Source organism: Amblyomma mixtum, chromosome 2 (assembly GCF_055824585.1).
Source record: "Amblyomma mixtum isolate Tamu chromosome 2, ASM5582458v1, whole genome shotgun sequence".
Taxonomy (NCBI): domain Eukaryota; kingdom Metazoa; phylum Arthropoda; class Arachnida; order Ixodida; family Ixodidae; genus Amblyomma; species Amblyomma mixtum.
Genome location: NC_143013.1, coordinates 146,542,472 through 146,555,670, shown reverse-complemented (window position 1 = coordinate 146,555,670; position 13,199 = coordinate 146,542,472).

Sequence of the window (13,199 nt, the reverse complement as noted above, 5' to 3'; positions counted from 1 at the left end):
TTACAATTTTCGTACGCCTCCAGGAACGCCTGGACAGGAATGCTGTTTAGCTCCCTCGTCACGGCCTGTTGAACCACCTCTACCGATCCGTGATGTTTCCCCTCGAGCGTCGATTTTATTTTCGGGAATAGAAAAAAGTCTGGCAGGGCCAAGTCGAGGCTGTAGGGTGGCTGAGACAGCGTTGCCGCCTTGTGCGGGACAAAAAATCGGGGTCCTCATTCAGATGACGAAGAAGATCCTACCGGTTGGCCTTTTCCTCCTCTGACAACACTCCCGGCACCAACTTCGCGCACGCTTTCCTCATGGGTAAGTTTTCTGTCACGATCCCAAAAACTTGGGTTTGAGGAATGCTCAAGTCATCAGCAATCATTCTGATAGATCACTGTTAAGTAAATGTTTCCCTCGCTACACATTTTCGTTGGTCTTGCTGGTCGAAGGGCGTCTGAAGCGGTCGTCTTCCTCCACTCTTTCCTTACCTTCTCGGAAAAGCTTGTGCCTATCAAAAACACCTGATCTACCCATGGAAGCGTCACCGTAGGCCTCCTTAATCATGTAGTGAGTCTCTTTGCCCGTTTTACCAAGATTTACTCAAAATTTGATCGCGTATCGCTGATGCAGTACACGCTCGACGATTCTTCGTGACGAGACGTTTCGACAGGGGTTCACACTACAAGCGACCTCCTCTTTTTAACGGCCGAGAGCCGACTGCCGATTTTCCACAGCATTCCCAATATCCCCCTTCCACGATCCTGCACGCGCAGACCACCTCTCGTCCGCACGTTCGCCCAGGAAAAAACCAGTCCTACTACTTTCAGAACAGACCATGTATATATATATATATATATATATATATATATATATATATATATATATATATATATATATATATATATACACACACACACACAACCCAGGGGTCAGTTTGTACAACCATTTATATTACAGAAAACCAACCAATCCTCAAAAATAACTACATTTCCAAGGCTCTCATCCCCGTCAGTCCAAACTCAGCATCCAATATTCACAGGCCCGTAATTTGAGAACAATATGCGCTAGCAACCTAGGCTTTCACAACTCCGAACTCATGCTTAACGTGCTTTCCACCTTCCTTTAATGATGACGTCATAAGCAGAGCTTTAAATCTGAACCGTAATCAATTACTCGAGGGGCACGGAAACGATAACAATGATTACGCTACAAATCTTATTGTCGCACTTAACAGTGATGCACTGACCATAAACAGAACTGTTATTAAGCGCTTTAATACCCACCAACAAAGCCAACGACAATCTAACTATCTAATATATTTACACGCGCACCCCAGGTGATTTACAGGCATGCCACAAACATTCAGAACTATCTAGTCTACTCCAAGGAAGACACAATCGCAAAATGTGGATGTCGGCCCTATGGTAAAGGTCGCAGCAAAGTTTGAAAACATGTGCAGACCACGTCCTCGGCAAAGAGTAAACGGTGGTCTCTGGCATTAAATCAGCGGCAACATTGACTGCGACTCATTACACATTATTTATCTCCTTGAATGCACTCTGCGTAAGCATCTATACATAGGATAGGTAGATACTACGTTCCGCATTCGGTATAAAAATCACCGCACACACACAAAGTCTCTCCTAAATCTCCTCTTATCCAGGGATGTAAACTCAGAAGAACACTCATTTGACAAACTAAAAGTAGCAATTGTTCAGGGGGGCTTAAAATCATGCAAGAACGTGAACAACGTGCACCATATTTTATCCGTAAGTTTAGTAATATTCAAAAAGGTGTTAACGAAACGCCTGGTGCTCTTTCTTTTATCCACGCCCTCCAAACAAAGCAATTCTACACCTCTCATAAATTTTCTAACTTTAATATACCCTTAAGAACTCGTAGTATATGTCCCTCTCTTTACTCACACTAGCGAGCCTCGTGCATTATATAAACAACGCTTCGAAAGATAATTTTTAAACATTGATCGTGCATCCATTCTAGTTTTTTTGCGAGAACTTTAAAGCTTTGTACACAGCCTGGCCTCGCCGCCACTACAAACAGGTACTCCCGACGAACCCTGGCAGAATCTACCGGGCCCGCGGGGAGGAAACATTGTTTACTGAAACGCAGACTCCTCGTGTGCGTTCTTACCCACCTACTAGTGGCGATGCAGCGCTATCGTTCCGTAACATATTGAACTGTCGGCTGCCAAGAAACACAAAACTCTGTATAACTCAAAAGGACTCTATAAATTGCTTTTACTTGCTTTTGTGTCCTTTCAAACAATATTATGCTATTTCACTGACAATGTAAAAAGTGCAGTATATATTTTTGTATGTGTTTGTGCAGCGGCTATTTGTGCAGATTTATTCATGTAATTTGTGTGACGCCCTATTATGTGTGACCTGGGGCGCTATGCTGGAAGGCCCGAGTTTGCTGAAACTCGGAATCTTCCCGAGCTCTGGCGACGCCCTCAGATGAGTGAACTAATGGTAGCAGGAAAAAATCCCACCCTCGTCGCGCCTCAAACTTCATTGGGTTATCTGGATATATTCCGTGCTTTATCATCACATCGGCGCCACCTCATCGGCTTCTTGGGCGGTCTACAAAGAACGCGTCACGTGAGCCAACCGCCGGTGCACTTTTCATTTGTGTGTCGCTCCACCAAGTGCACTGCGTGTGCAATTAGACAAACGAGGTTTGTTGAATTTTATAATGCACTTAATACACCTTTATAAACATTTTATAGTGTGCAAGATTTGGATTTAAAGCGCTTTGGAGTGATTTATGCATTATTAAATTTTGCTTTGTACCGCGAGGGAACGCTACCAACGCCCGTCATCAGCTGACCGCCAATGGCGACGAGGTACATGTGCAAACGCTGTGAAGGCTACGGAAGTAGTCCGCAAAAAAAAAATGAAGAGAGGTGTATCACTCCGCGCTGTTCTGTGGCCGTGTGGTCTAACGCGTCGCTCCGGAGAGTCGACAGGCAATGGGAGCGCGTGGGTTCAAATCCCGCATGGTGAAACTTTTTATCTCACATTTTTTTTTTCATCGCAAGTTGAATTTCGCGTGACTTGAATGAGAAAACTCGTTTTTTTCAGAATCGCTTGAATATTATGCCATGTTCTGAAATGAACTGCATGCATCTGTTCATTACATGTATACCGCGTTAATGTGAGCTGTCCGAAATTCGTTGTCAATGAGCTCGCACCGGCTTTTGGTCAGCAGTGGCGGTTATCTTCCCGATTCTGCAGCATTGTGACTATACTTTTTAGATGCAAGTGAGAGGTTTGTGCGAAAGATGACATTCATTCGTCGGATTTAATCAATTAGCACAGTGGTGAGTGCTCTGCAGTGGCCCCATTAACAAGTTGTCATCTGCAACTTTCGATTTCGCCGTTGCCGAGGAGCCCACTTTTATGCGTTGCATATTGCAATCACTCAGTTCAGCCCTTGGGCGCGGCCGGGCAGCCACCATTGACCTTGAGCGCAACCACGTGACGTGACGTCACGACAGCCGGAGGAAAAGCTGGGCCCCAACTCGCGCGGTCGCGCGCGGCCGCAGCCACCACCTGACTCCCGCTCCTCCCGCTAGGGGCGCTGCGCCGGCGCGGGACGTCTTGCCGAGAAAATCGAGTGCCGCAAAGCAATACCTCGCCCTAAAAAAAAAAATACCGCGCAATATGCAACGCATTCTTGGCTTAACCAAGCTAAGCCTGGGCATCTTTTATTTATTTTTTGTGGGCCTCTCTTAACGTACCTGGCATGTTATGAATTGTTCTGTGGAACCGGTTAGCGGCTGATCCAGTCTTCGCCAAAAGAGTATGGGACCGACTTTGGCACTGTGCTGTAGAGTAGCCCAAAGGGTTTGGCGAGAACAATTATTTTTTACTGATTGCAATGTTCAATGCATAATGTGCCTTCCTCGTGAAATAGTTGGCCTTCACCATGTCAGGGCTGGATTTCGAAGGGGCCTTTACGCCAATGTAGGTCCCGTGGACGCATCCCACGACGTCTGTGATGCCGCCGCGCAGAAGGAAACGCTCCTCAACATACGCACGCTCGGCCGCAGTCGTGGGCAAAGCGAGCCACCGCTTCTGCACAGCCGCGTCGATAAGCGCGTCGGAGACGTCCCTCACACAGCGGCGCTCAGTGCTTTATTGGCGTCCAATAAAGCTTCTGCGCCGACGCTCCCCTGGAAGCTCCCGGTCGCGAAGAACCGGAGGGCTCAGAGGACTTGCTCTTTGACCGAAAGCGAATGAAGCCCGGTACGCACTCTCCGCAGGCGTGGGTCGTCGCGTAACTATTTACACAACGATCGTACCGATTTTTTGGAGAGGCGAAAATCTCGCTAGAATTCGTCGTCGGCCAAGGCAGTAAACGGGTCCAGCCGGCCGTACTGACATTTGCCGTCAGAGGAAGCGATTACCCAGGCTGCTGCTGCTGCCGCCATGACAGTCCCGAGATGAATTCGGGGCACTTCACCGTTCACGAGTTTAGCTCCGAGTTTACCTGTCAATCAAAACCATTGTTCACGCCCCCGGCGTGCCGTACATAAATTATAGGCGTACGCGCTATGGGTGGGCCACTCCCAACATCCCTGCCGGCTACAGGTATGCTGCGCGGCTGTGCTGATTTCTGACAGACATCGACGATGTTGACCATCGAAATACAACAGGAAAAAAAACAGACGTCATCGCTGATAAATCTAAGCACCTCTACGAAGGACACGCAACGTGGCTAAAGCCGCCGATTTCTTCGCTCGCATACCAAGATTGCACAACACTATAGCCTGTTGCAACCACGTAAGACACAGCAGAACGCTGAAGGCGCGTCACAGCTGCTTGCAAGGCGTCAAACACCGAGCACGACGACGAACCGGTGCTTGGAGCACGTACTACTCCAACAACATCGCATCACAGGTGTTTGGCTTGGCCGTCCTTTCATCGGTGATAAAGCTCAGCATCAATGTGTCAAACACATCTGGGATCGACAAACGATCACTGCTCCAGAACCAGTGCAATAAAGTGTTTGTAATTTCCAGCACGCAAGCACTGCGTACTTCACAACCGTAACACCTTTCTCTGTTATAAGTCCGATTCCATTATTACAAACAGGATTCCTCACCTGCCTGAATGATATTAATGTGATGTCCCTGCGGTATACAACGGTGATCGACGTTAATGACCAAATCAGTCCGCAAAACCTTGAAGTGCGCGACGTTAACAAATACTTCGCAGATACGCGCGCCACCCCCTTCACAGCTTTTAGTCAGCGTCTGATGACATAGGATGAGTTTTGTCGCTGGGTAGCACGCTCTTCGCATCCGCAGTGCACTAAAGAGGCGTCACACACAACAGGCATACGTAATGAATCACTGAATACAGCCAAACAGCGATTTTTTTTCTCACACCGCAATCACAGCCACTCGCACGGCCAATTTCTACCGCTGAGATTCGCCAAGAGCGTACTAAAAGCAATGGTTGGCCATAGCGGGGTGCGGCAGCGGCCGTAGCAGCGGAGAGCTCCACCTGAGGTCACTGCAGAGAGCAGCAGTGACGCGGGGGTGTAGTGAAGTTCAGTTTGTTGCTTTTGTTTATTATGCAAGCCAGAAGATGCATGACTGTTATATTTTGATATACGACACAATAAAATATATTATCGCAATGGCGGAAAAATAAGACAGATTCAGCGTGTAGTAGTTGCCCAGTCTTTCCAGTCGAAGGCAGCGCTACCGGCGGCGTGTCAGCGCAGGAGCTCTCTCGTTTTCGACACGTTGGGCTGCCGCTCTAGTTCGTATGCAAGCCACGCTGCAAGCAATGGCCTCACTATCACCTCTAGCGGCAGAAAGTGTCAAATCTTTGTTAATTTCCTAAAGCTATGCTTTTCAGCAACGCTTCATTGGATTGAGATTTTAAAATACATTTGGAAATGAACAAAATGTTCATAATATTATCTGTTGCCTTTTAATGTATTCGAGAGAAGAGAAAGGGTTGATACAAGAGTGCACCTAGTGCGCACTGTTCGTCTTCGGAAATGGAGAGACAGATAGAGCCTGAAAGAGAAGGCACGCCTTTGACGCGCCCGAAAAGGCGTGTCAAACAGCTAGCGGCGAGTGTGCAGATAGATAGCAGAGAAGTCACGACTTCGCGATTGCTGATATGGCGCTGATAACTTCAGGTAGCGCTGCGGCCTGGTATTGCGCAGTGTATTGTGTTTGAAGTGTGAAACAGGCGCGCAGGGTGCGCTTGTATCGCCTTTACGTGGCTTTATCTCTACATTTTATTGTCCGCTGCCTGCGCACGTTCCGCGCTATCTTCGTTCACTGACTGCCGTCATCGCAAACTCGGATGAAACTCGGGCGAGCGCCAAACTCGGGCCTTCCGGCATAGCGCCCCTGTTGTTTGTGTGTTCAACAGTATACGCAATACGTTCATGTACAACTGTCAAATGTTGCGCTTTTTTATATTTTGCGATTACAGCTGGGAGGCACACTTTATTCTTTTGTTCTAAGAATCGTATTGTATCTCTACCGCTGTGAACTGTGAAGGGTCAGACACCTCGTCAGGCACCACGAGCCTTTAGCTTCTGTCCCTGCATCAGGCTCAGTGCTTCGTCTGTTGCTGAAAGAAAGCAAGAAAGAAAGTAAGAAAGAAAGAAAGAAAGAAAGAGAGAAAGAAAGGAAGGAAGAAAGAGAGAAAGGAAGAAAGAAAGAAAGAAAGAAAGAAAGGAAGGAAGAGAGAAAGGAAGAAAGAAAGAAAGTAAGAAAGAAAGAAAGAAGGAAAGAAAAAAGGAAGAAAGAAAGGAAGAAAGAGAGAAAGAAAGAAAGAAAGAAGGAAGGAAGGAAAGAAAGAGAGAAAGAAAGGAATAAAGAAAGAAAGAAAGGAAGAAAGAGAGAAAGAAAGAAAGAAAGAAAGAAAGAGAGAAAGAAAGAAAGAAAGAAAGAAAGAAAGGAAGTAAGAAAGGAAGAAAGAAAGAAAGTAAGAAAGAAAGGAAGAAAGAAGGAAGGAAAGATAGAAAGAAAGAATGACGGATCCACTCCCAAAAGGGTCTGGTTTTGTATGTTCGTCGCCGCCAGTGTCATTTGCGGAACGGCGCCTCTTTGGCCACGCGTCCACATCAGCCCCCATCTTTGTATTATCTTTGTTTGTTTTCTTACGCTTCTCGTTGCCCGCTACCCATGTCCTCCGCACCGCCTTCCTCCTCCTTTCTCACGTTTCACCATCTTTTTCTTCCGTTTTCCCTCAACCTTGTCCCTGTCTGTTCCCTTCCCTACCCCCTTCTTTCCAACTGTTGCTGCTGTTCACGTGTTCCCTTCCTTTTAACTCTCGTCTGCAGCTCAGAAACGTCAATCTGACAAGATACCACTGTAGTTATGAAGAAGACCGCACTACGGTATAAACGTCGATAATAAATGTGTCTTTAAGAAGTGCCTACTTCACTCAACCTTTTCACTGCGGAAACCAACGGAACCCACTTTCGTAACCATATATATAGGTTTCGAGAGCATGAAGTACTGGGATGCTTAAATGAGTATACAGCGAAGTATACACTTCGTGATAGCAAATGTTTCCATCGGAAGACCGATCTTTTTCAAGAGTGATTTGTCTTTGCTGATGTCTCCCCTTTTGGGGAAACATGTTGCGCACAGAACAGGTGAACGGGAAAGAGAAACAAGCAGGTAGAAGTAAAAAAATATATACAAGTAAAAAAACAAAGAAATAAGCATGGATAGGAAAAATAGGAATGGGACCCGAACGAAAAAATAGAGAGGGCGGAGTACACCTAAGCCCTAGAAAAATACCATGTCCAGATGCGGCCTCTGCTTTGTTAAGCACCGTAGGCCTGCTTATTAACAGGCGTCCAGAGCTCATCTGAGATGGGCGACAGGGTGCGTGGCCGTGCAGCAACCTACTTGGAAAGATGCGGGAACTTGTCTCTCCTGCTGCCTGCGAGGGCACAAAAAAAGAAAAAAGAACAAAAAAATCTTGTTCCCACAAAAAAAGAGAGCAGGAAAAGAAAAAAAGAAGCAAAAAGAAAGAACCTCGGAAAAAATTTTAAACCGGTGTTTTTTCTTTGCCCTCCGCAATAATGCACCCACAGCTGGTTTAGCTGCTGCCTCTGGACTATGAGAGAAAAGAAGGGAAGGGGGAAAGAGGGGATGTACCCGAAGGAATGTTAAAAATGTAACCTTATAGAGTAGTTAAAAGAAAAAGGTTATGCGACGTATGCGAGACCAGAAGATGCGTGAAACTGGTGGTCAAGGAACGGCACAAATGTGGCATGCAGTAAGGGGTACGACCTGAGACGATGCAGTCAGTGGTGCTTTGCGTATTTTCGTAGGCCTCTGACCTCGGTAGAGAGGTGAGGGTGCCGCGACTTTCGTTAATACCACTTTGCACTGTGTTAAATTAAAAAAATAAAATAGGATTCTCGTTGCTCGCGCTCACGAGTGGTTTGAAGCCACACTGTAGTATTGTTACTTTAAGTTTGTCAAACTCGTGGCTTTTCTCGCGGAGGTGTTTCGAAAGAGGGAGGTTGGGGAGGGATTGAGTATGTGAGCGGTGCTTATTAAACCTGAATCGGAAGGAATTGTTTCTTTGGCCTATGTATTACATTCGACAGTCGCCACACTCGAGCATGTAAATAACATTGCTGGAATCGCAATTTCGATCTTCCGGGATAGAATGTTTGAAATTTGAATGGGTGCTTTTAGCCAGTGGCATGGTTTGCATATGTTTGCAGACATGGCATCGGCTTTTTCCGCACGGTATGCAACCCACCGCTTTCGTTTTACTGACTGTCGAATGAACAACAAGGTTTTGTAGGTTTTTTGGTCTTCTATATGTTACCTGGGGGCGTTGAGAAAAATTTGAAAACCAGGCACTCGGTTCATGATATTAAAGTGTTTTTTTAAGGATTTTGTTAATGTTCAGGAGGTTGCTTGCGAATGTTAGTATGATATAAGTTCTGTGATGTTGGTTGAGATTCCTTAATGACGTGATTAATATTAGTTGCTTCCGCCTTTTTAATGGCATCGTTGATTATAAAGGACGGGTAATGTTGTTGGTTAAGAATGTCCCCGCATGCGTTTAGCATTTTCGGGAAAATATTCCGACCTCGAGCAAGTTTGTTCGAATCTGATGGCCGGTGAGTATTGTTGTAGCGCACAGGATAACTCGAACCAGGGCTCCGTTTGGTAGCGTGTTGAGTCGTCGGGCTGAGGAAAGTTGAAGCTTCGGAGTTTGGGAAACGAAAAACAAGCGGGTTTAATTGCACTTTTAAGAAACTTATTTACGTACTGAATATTAGAAGAGCAAAGAATAAAAGAATGACAGAGGCTTAGCTAAGGTTAAGCCTAGTCAGATGCGAAGCATATTGATGGCTAGGCTTGGTAATACATGGCTTTCCTTGGTTGACGTTCATCCCGCTCTTCATCGCCTGTTCGAAATGCGCGGGAATGCCGCTCGAGGACATTCCGGTGTCTGTGCGATGGCATCGTTCTCCCTCTCCCAGCGCGTGACGGCGATCTGTCGTGACGTCATGTGTCACGTGGTGTGACGTCACTGTACCACGTGGTGTGCACGGCGTGTAACCACGGCGAAGGGCTGTAGTGTACCTCCGTCTTCCTCTGTCGTGACGTCATGTGTCACATGGTATGTCACGTGGTGTGGCGTCATTGTACCACGTGGTGTGCACGGCGCATAACCACGGCGAAGGGCTGTAGTGTACCTCCGTCTTCCTCTGTCGTGACGTCATGTGTCACGTGGTATGTCACGTGGTGTGACGTCACTGTGCCACGTGGTGTGCACGGCGCATAACCACGGCGAAGGGCTGTAGTGTACCTCCGTCTTCCTCTGTCGTGACGTCATGTGTCACGTGGTATGTCACGTGGTGTGACGTCACTGTGCCACGTGGTGTGCACGGCGCATAACCACGGCGAAGGGCTGTAGTGTACCTCCATCTTCCTCTGTCGTGACGTCATGTGTCACGTGGTATGTCACGTGGTGTGACGTCAATGTACCACGTGGTGTGCACGGCGCGTAACCACGGCGAAGGGCTGTAGTGTACCTCTAGTAATATGCTTCGCATAAAATTCAGAGTTCATAACGTCGAGCGTCTGCATGAGCCTTTTCGGCAAGGCCCACAGCGTCCTTTCGCACTGAGCACCGTCCATAAATCCTCTAAGTTTCCACCCCTCCATCAGTCGGGGGCCAAGATGGGCACCAATCACATTCGTACAGCACTGTTGCACGCGGAGTCACTCGTTGCAGAGTCAACGCGTGGGAACGGGAGAGGAGAAATTGCAACTCCGCTGCGAATTCCTGCAGTGCAGCAAAAGGGTTGGAAGCAGCTCCGTGTCATCGAAAACACATGTGGTCCTTGAAACGCCGCAGGCCTCAACTGCGGCGACGACCTGCCTACGGTGTGGTCGGCTCTTGACGGAAACGGCTAATCCCTTCGGCTCCGTCCGTTTATTTCCCCGAACGGGCGCTCTTGGCTCCGTCCGTCGTGGGTCGCTGCCCTCGGGCGTCCTTCGCCGGGAATGCTCATCCCCAACCAGCGAAGCATAAGAAAATACCCCAGGCACTTTCTCAGCGCGGCATGCTTCTTTGGGGTCGTCGTCTGGTCAAACGCAGGTCGCAAGCTGAGTCATGACAGCTTCCTCCCCCGCCAGACGAGTCTCGGCGGATAGCAGTCACCGCTGCTGCACAAAGAGACGACTGAGGCTAACTGCTTGCCGAAGTATGCCAGAAGCTCTCTGTCGCCTGCAACGTTGTCCTCTTTGACGTTGACCAAATACTTTAAAGCGTCTCTGAAACTTAAACCGCATGCCCAAGCAAGCACTCAACTTCCCTCGGAGCAAACCAGTTTAAAAGAGGGATTGCTACTATCTTGGTATTATAGCAGGTTGAGAAAAGCTCACACTGAAACTTCTCAGGACCCACGTATGCCGAGAAAACCTAACCTGCTACGTTACAAATTCTCCCACAAAAACGCACGAAAAAAGTTAAGTAGCAATTTTGGTACATGGGGAGCATCCCGGACCGCTTAGAAAGAACGGCTAAGTTCGTCTGCGCTTTCATGCCCTTCTTGTACTTTATAACAGGCAAACATCTCCAAAAGCTGCACAACTGAGCGAAAATGACGAAGTGTACAAAAACCTCTCAGCACTACCACTAAAAGGGGAGACCGGTTCTGACTTTTCACCGAGTCGGACGTGTTTTTTGACGCTCCTTCGACTTCGGCCTGGCCTAGCTACGCACTTCAGCACTCGGGTTGGGCCCGCATCCCCTGCACGTACGACCCGCAGGCAACGGACCTGGGCCTGGGATAAGCACCTCCCGTGGCCCCCGGCCATGGAGCCCCACGAGGAGGCCCGCGGCCGCGGAATGCGCAAGCCTAGGACTGTGCCAGACGGACCTCGTTCGCAGAGCGCACGCCGCGACCGGTCTCTCGAATCATCCCCGCTGCTAGAGAGGTGGATAGAGTGCGTGCAACGCGCAACAGAGCGCGCTGCCCTGACTCCGGAGACGGCGAAGGCAACGCTACGCACCTTGGCCCTTCCGCCACGTGCTGCTGCGATGGCGGCGCGTGCGGACGAACACGTGGAAGCCGCCATTGCCAGCCCAGTCCAGCAGCCACCACACGGCGGCGGCCAAATTCCGGCAGCGGTGGGAGCAGCCGTAGAAGAGCCAGAGGGGGACGACGCCATGGATCAATGCACCCATCGCAAGCGGCGCCGTTCCACCCACTCTGAGAAGGGGACCAAAGGCAGCGGGGGCGAGGAATCTGCTGCCAAGCGCGAAGCGCTGCAGCTACATGGACCTGTCTCACCTTCCCCTCCGCGTCCAGAGAGAGCGATCACAGGATAAAGAGCCAGTGAGGTGACAGCGGACAACAGCGTGTCTGCCAGTATTGGCTGCTTTCCCCCTGCTCTCGCCGGAACGCAAGCCCCCACCCTGAGGGACCAGCGGCCGGTGACGACATCGGCTGACGCGGCGCAGCAGAAGCCAGCAAACCCGGCACGTGACCAAGAGGCCGCAGCTGCGGCTCTCAGACGGAGCGCGGCGCACGCTGCCAGCGTGCCTGACAGCAACGAGTGCCACGCCCCCCCGGCATCCTCATGCTCCCTGGAGGCCGCCAGCCTGATCCCCTGGCGCCAGGCTTCAACCCGAGCACAGCGAAGGCGTAAGGCTGCCCTGCAGAGAGCTGCTGCTGCTGTGGCGGTCCATGAGGAGCTCCACTGGACAGTCCTGTTCCGGCCAGCGGAACGCGGCATGGCCATATGCAGGGAACAAGGCTGGGAGATTGTTGAGGAGCTGGGCCCGCGCCCAGGCGTGCTGGCGGTTCGCGTTAATACTCGGAGAGTAAATTCTCTTCCTTCTTCAGGTTCGTTTGCTTTTCTTCGGGGGAGTTCAGCCTCCTCCAAACGTGAGTAGTTCGGTGGTGTTTTGAAGCACAGGAGTCCAGAAGCAGAAGGTACGAAAGGGAAATTATATTTACAGAGTATATACAAGGCAAACTCAGTTGCAGAAGCGTGAAGTCACACAGACGTTCAAGTACTGTAACTTACAGGGTACTTATCTCACACAGAGATACTATCTCACACAGAGATACAACTTCGGGGAAAATCTTACTCATCGACCGGCGGTCTCGGTTAGAGCCTAGATGTTTTCCGTACGTGCTAAGCACGGAGCCTCGTTGCGACTGCCATTCCAGGCTTTTCCTTCCGTTTTTATTTCTTACATAAACAAAGGCGCTGGGGCGGTCATTTCTCTTGACCCGCCCCACTCTTTGGTCAACCAATCGCTACTTAATTTCGCAGTAGCCACGGCCCTGTGGGTTGGGCATAGCCTCGAAACCAGGGCTCGAATAAATAAAACAAACAAATCAAGAAAACATTCGTAAAACGCTCTCCACGCAACACCCTCGCTTTCCCCCAAGAACGCACTTTTCATCTTAAGTGCATGCACGTGCCTAACTGCCTCAAGGCGGCCACCCTCTCGTGCTGTGTCCAACCGGAAGACCTTTGTTTACCTCCCCGCATGGCTACAACGCTATCAGTCAGCGGATCAGTCGCGGTGGGAGGGAGACCACCCCTTTCGGGACGGCAAGGCCACGCCGCACGCGCGCCCTCTGCCCGAGGCGTCACGGCTGCGTTCCAAAGTGGCGTCCTCCCCATGCCGGTAATTGCTTCCGCACTT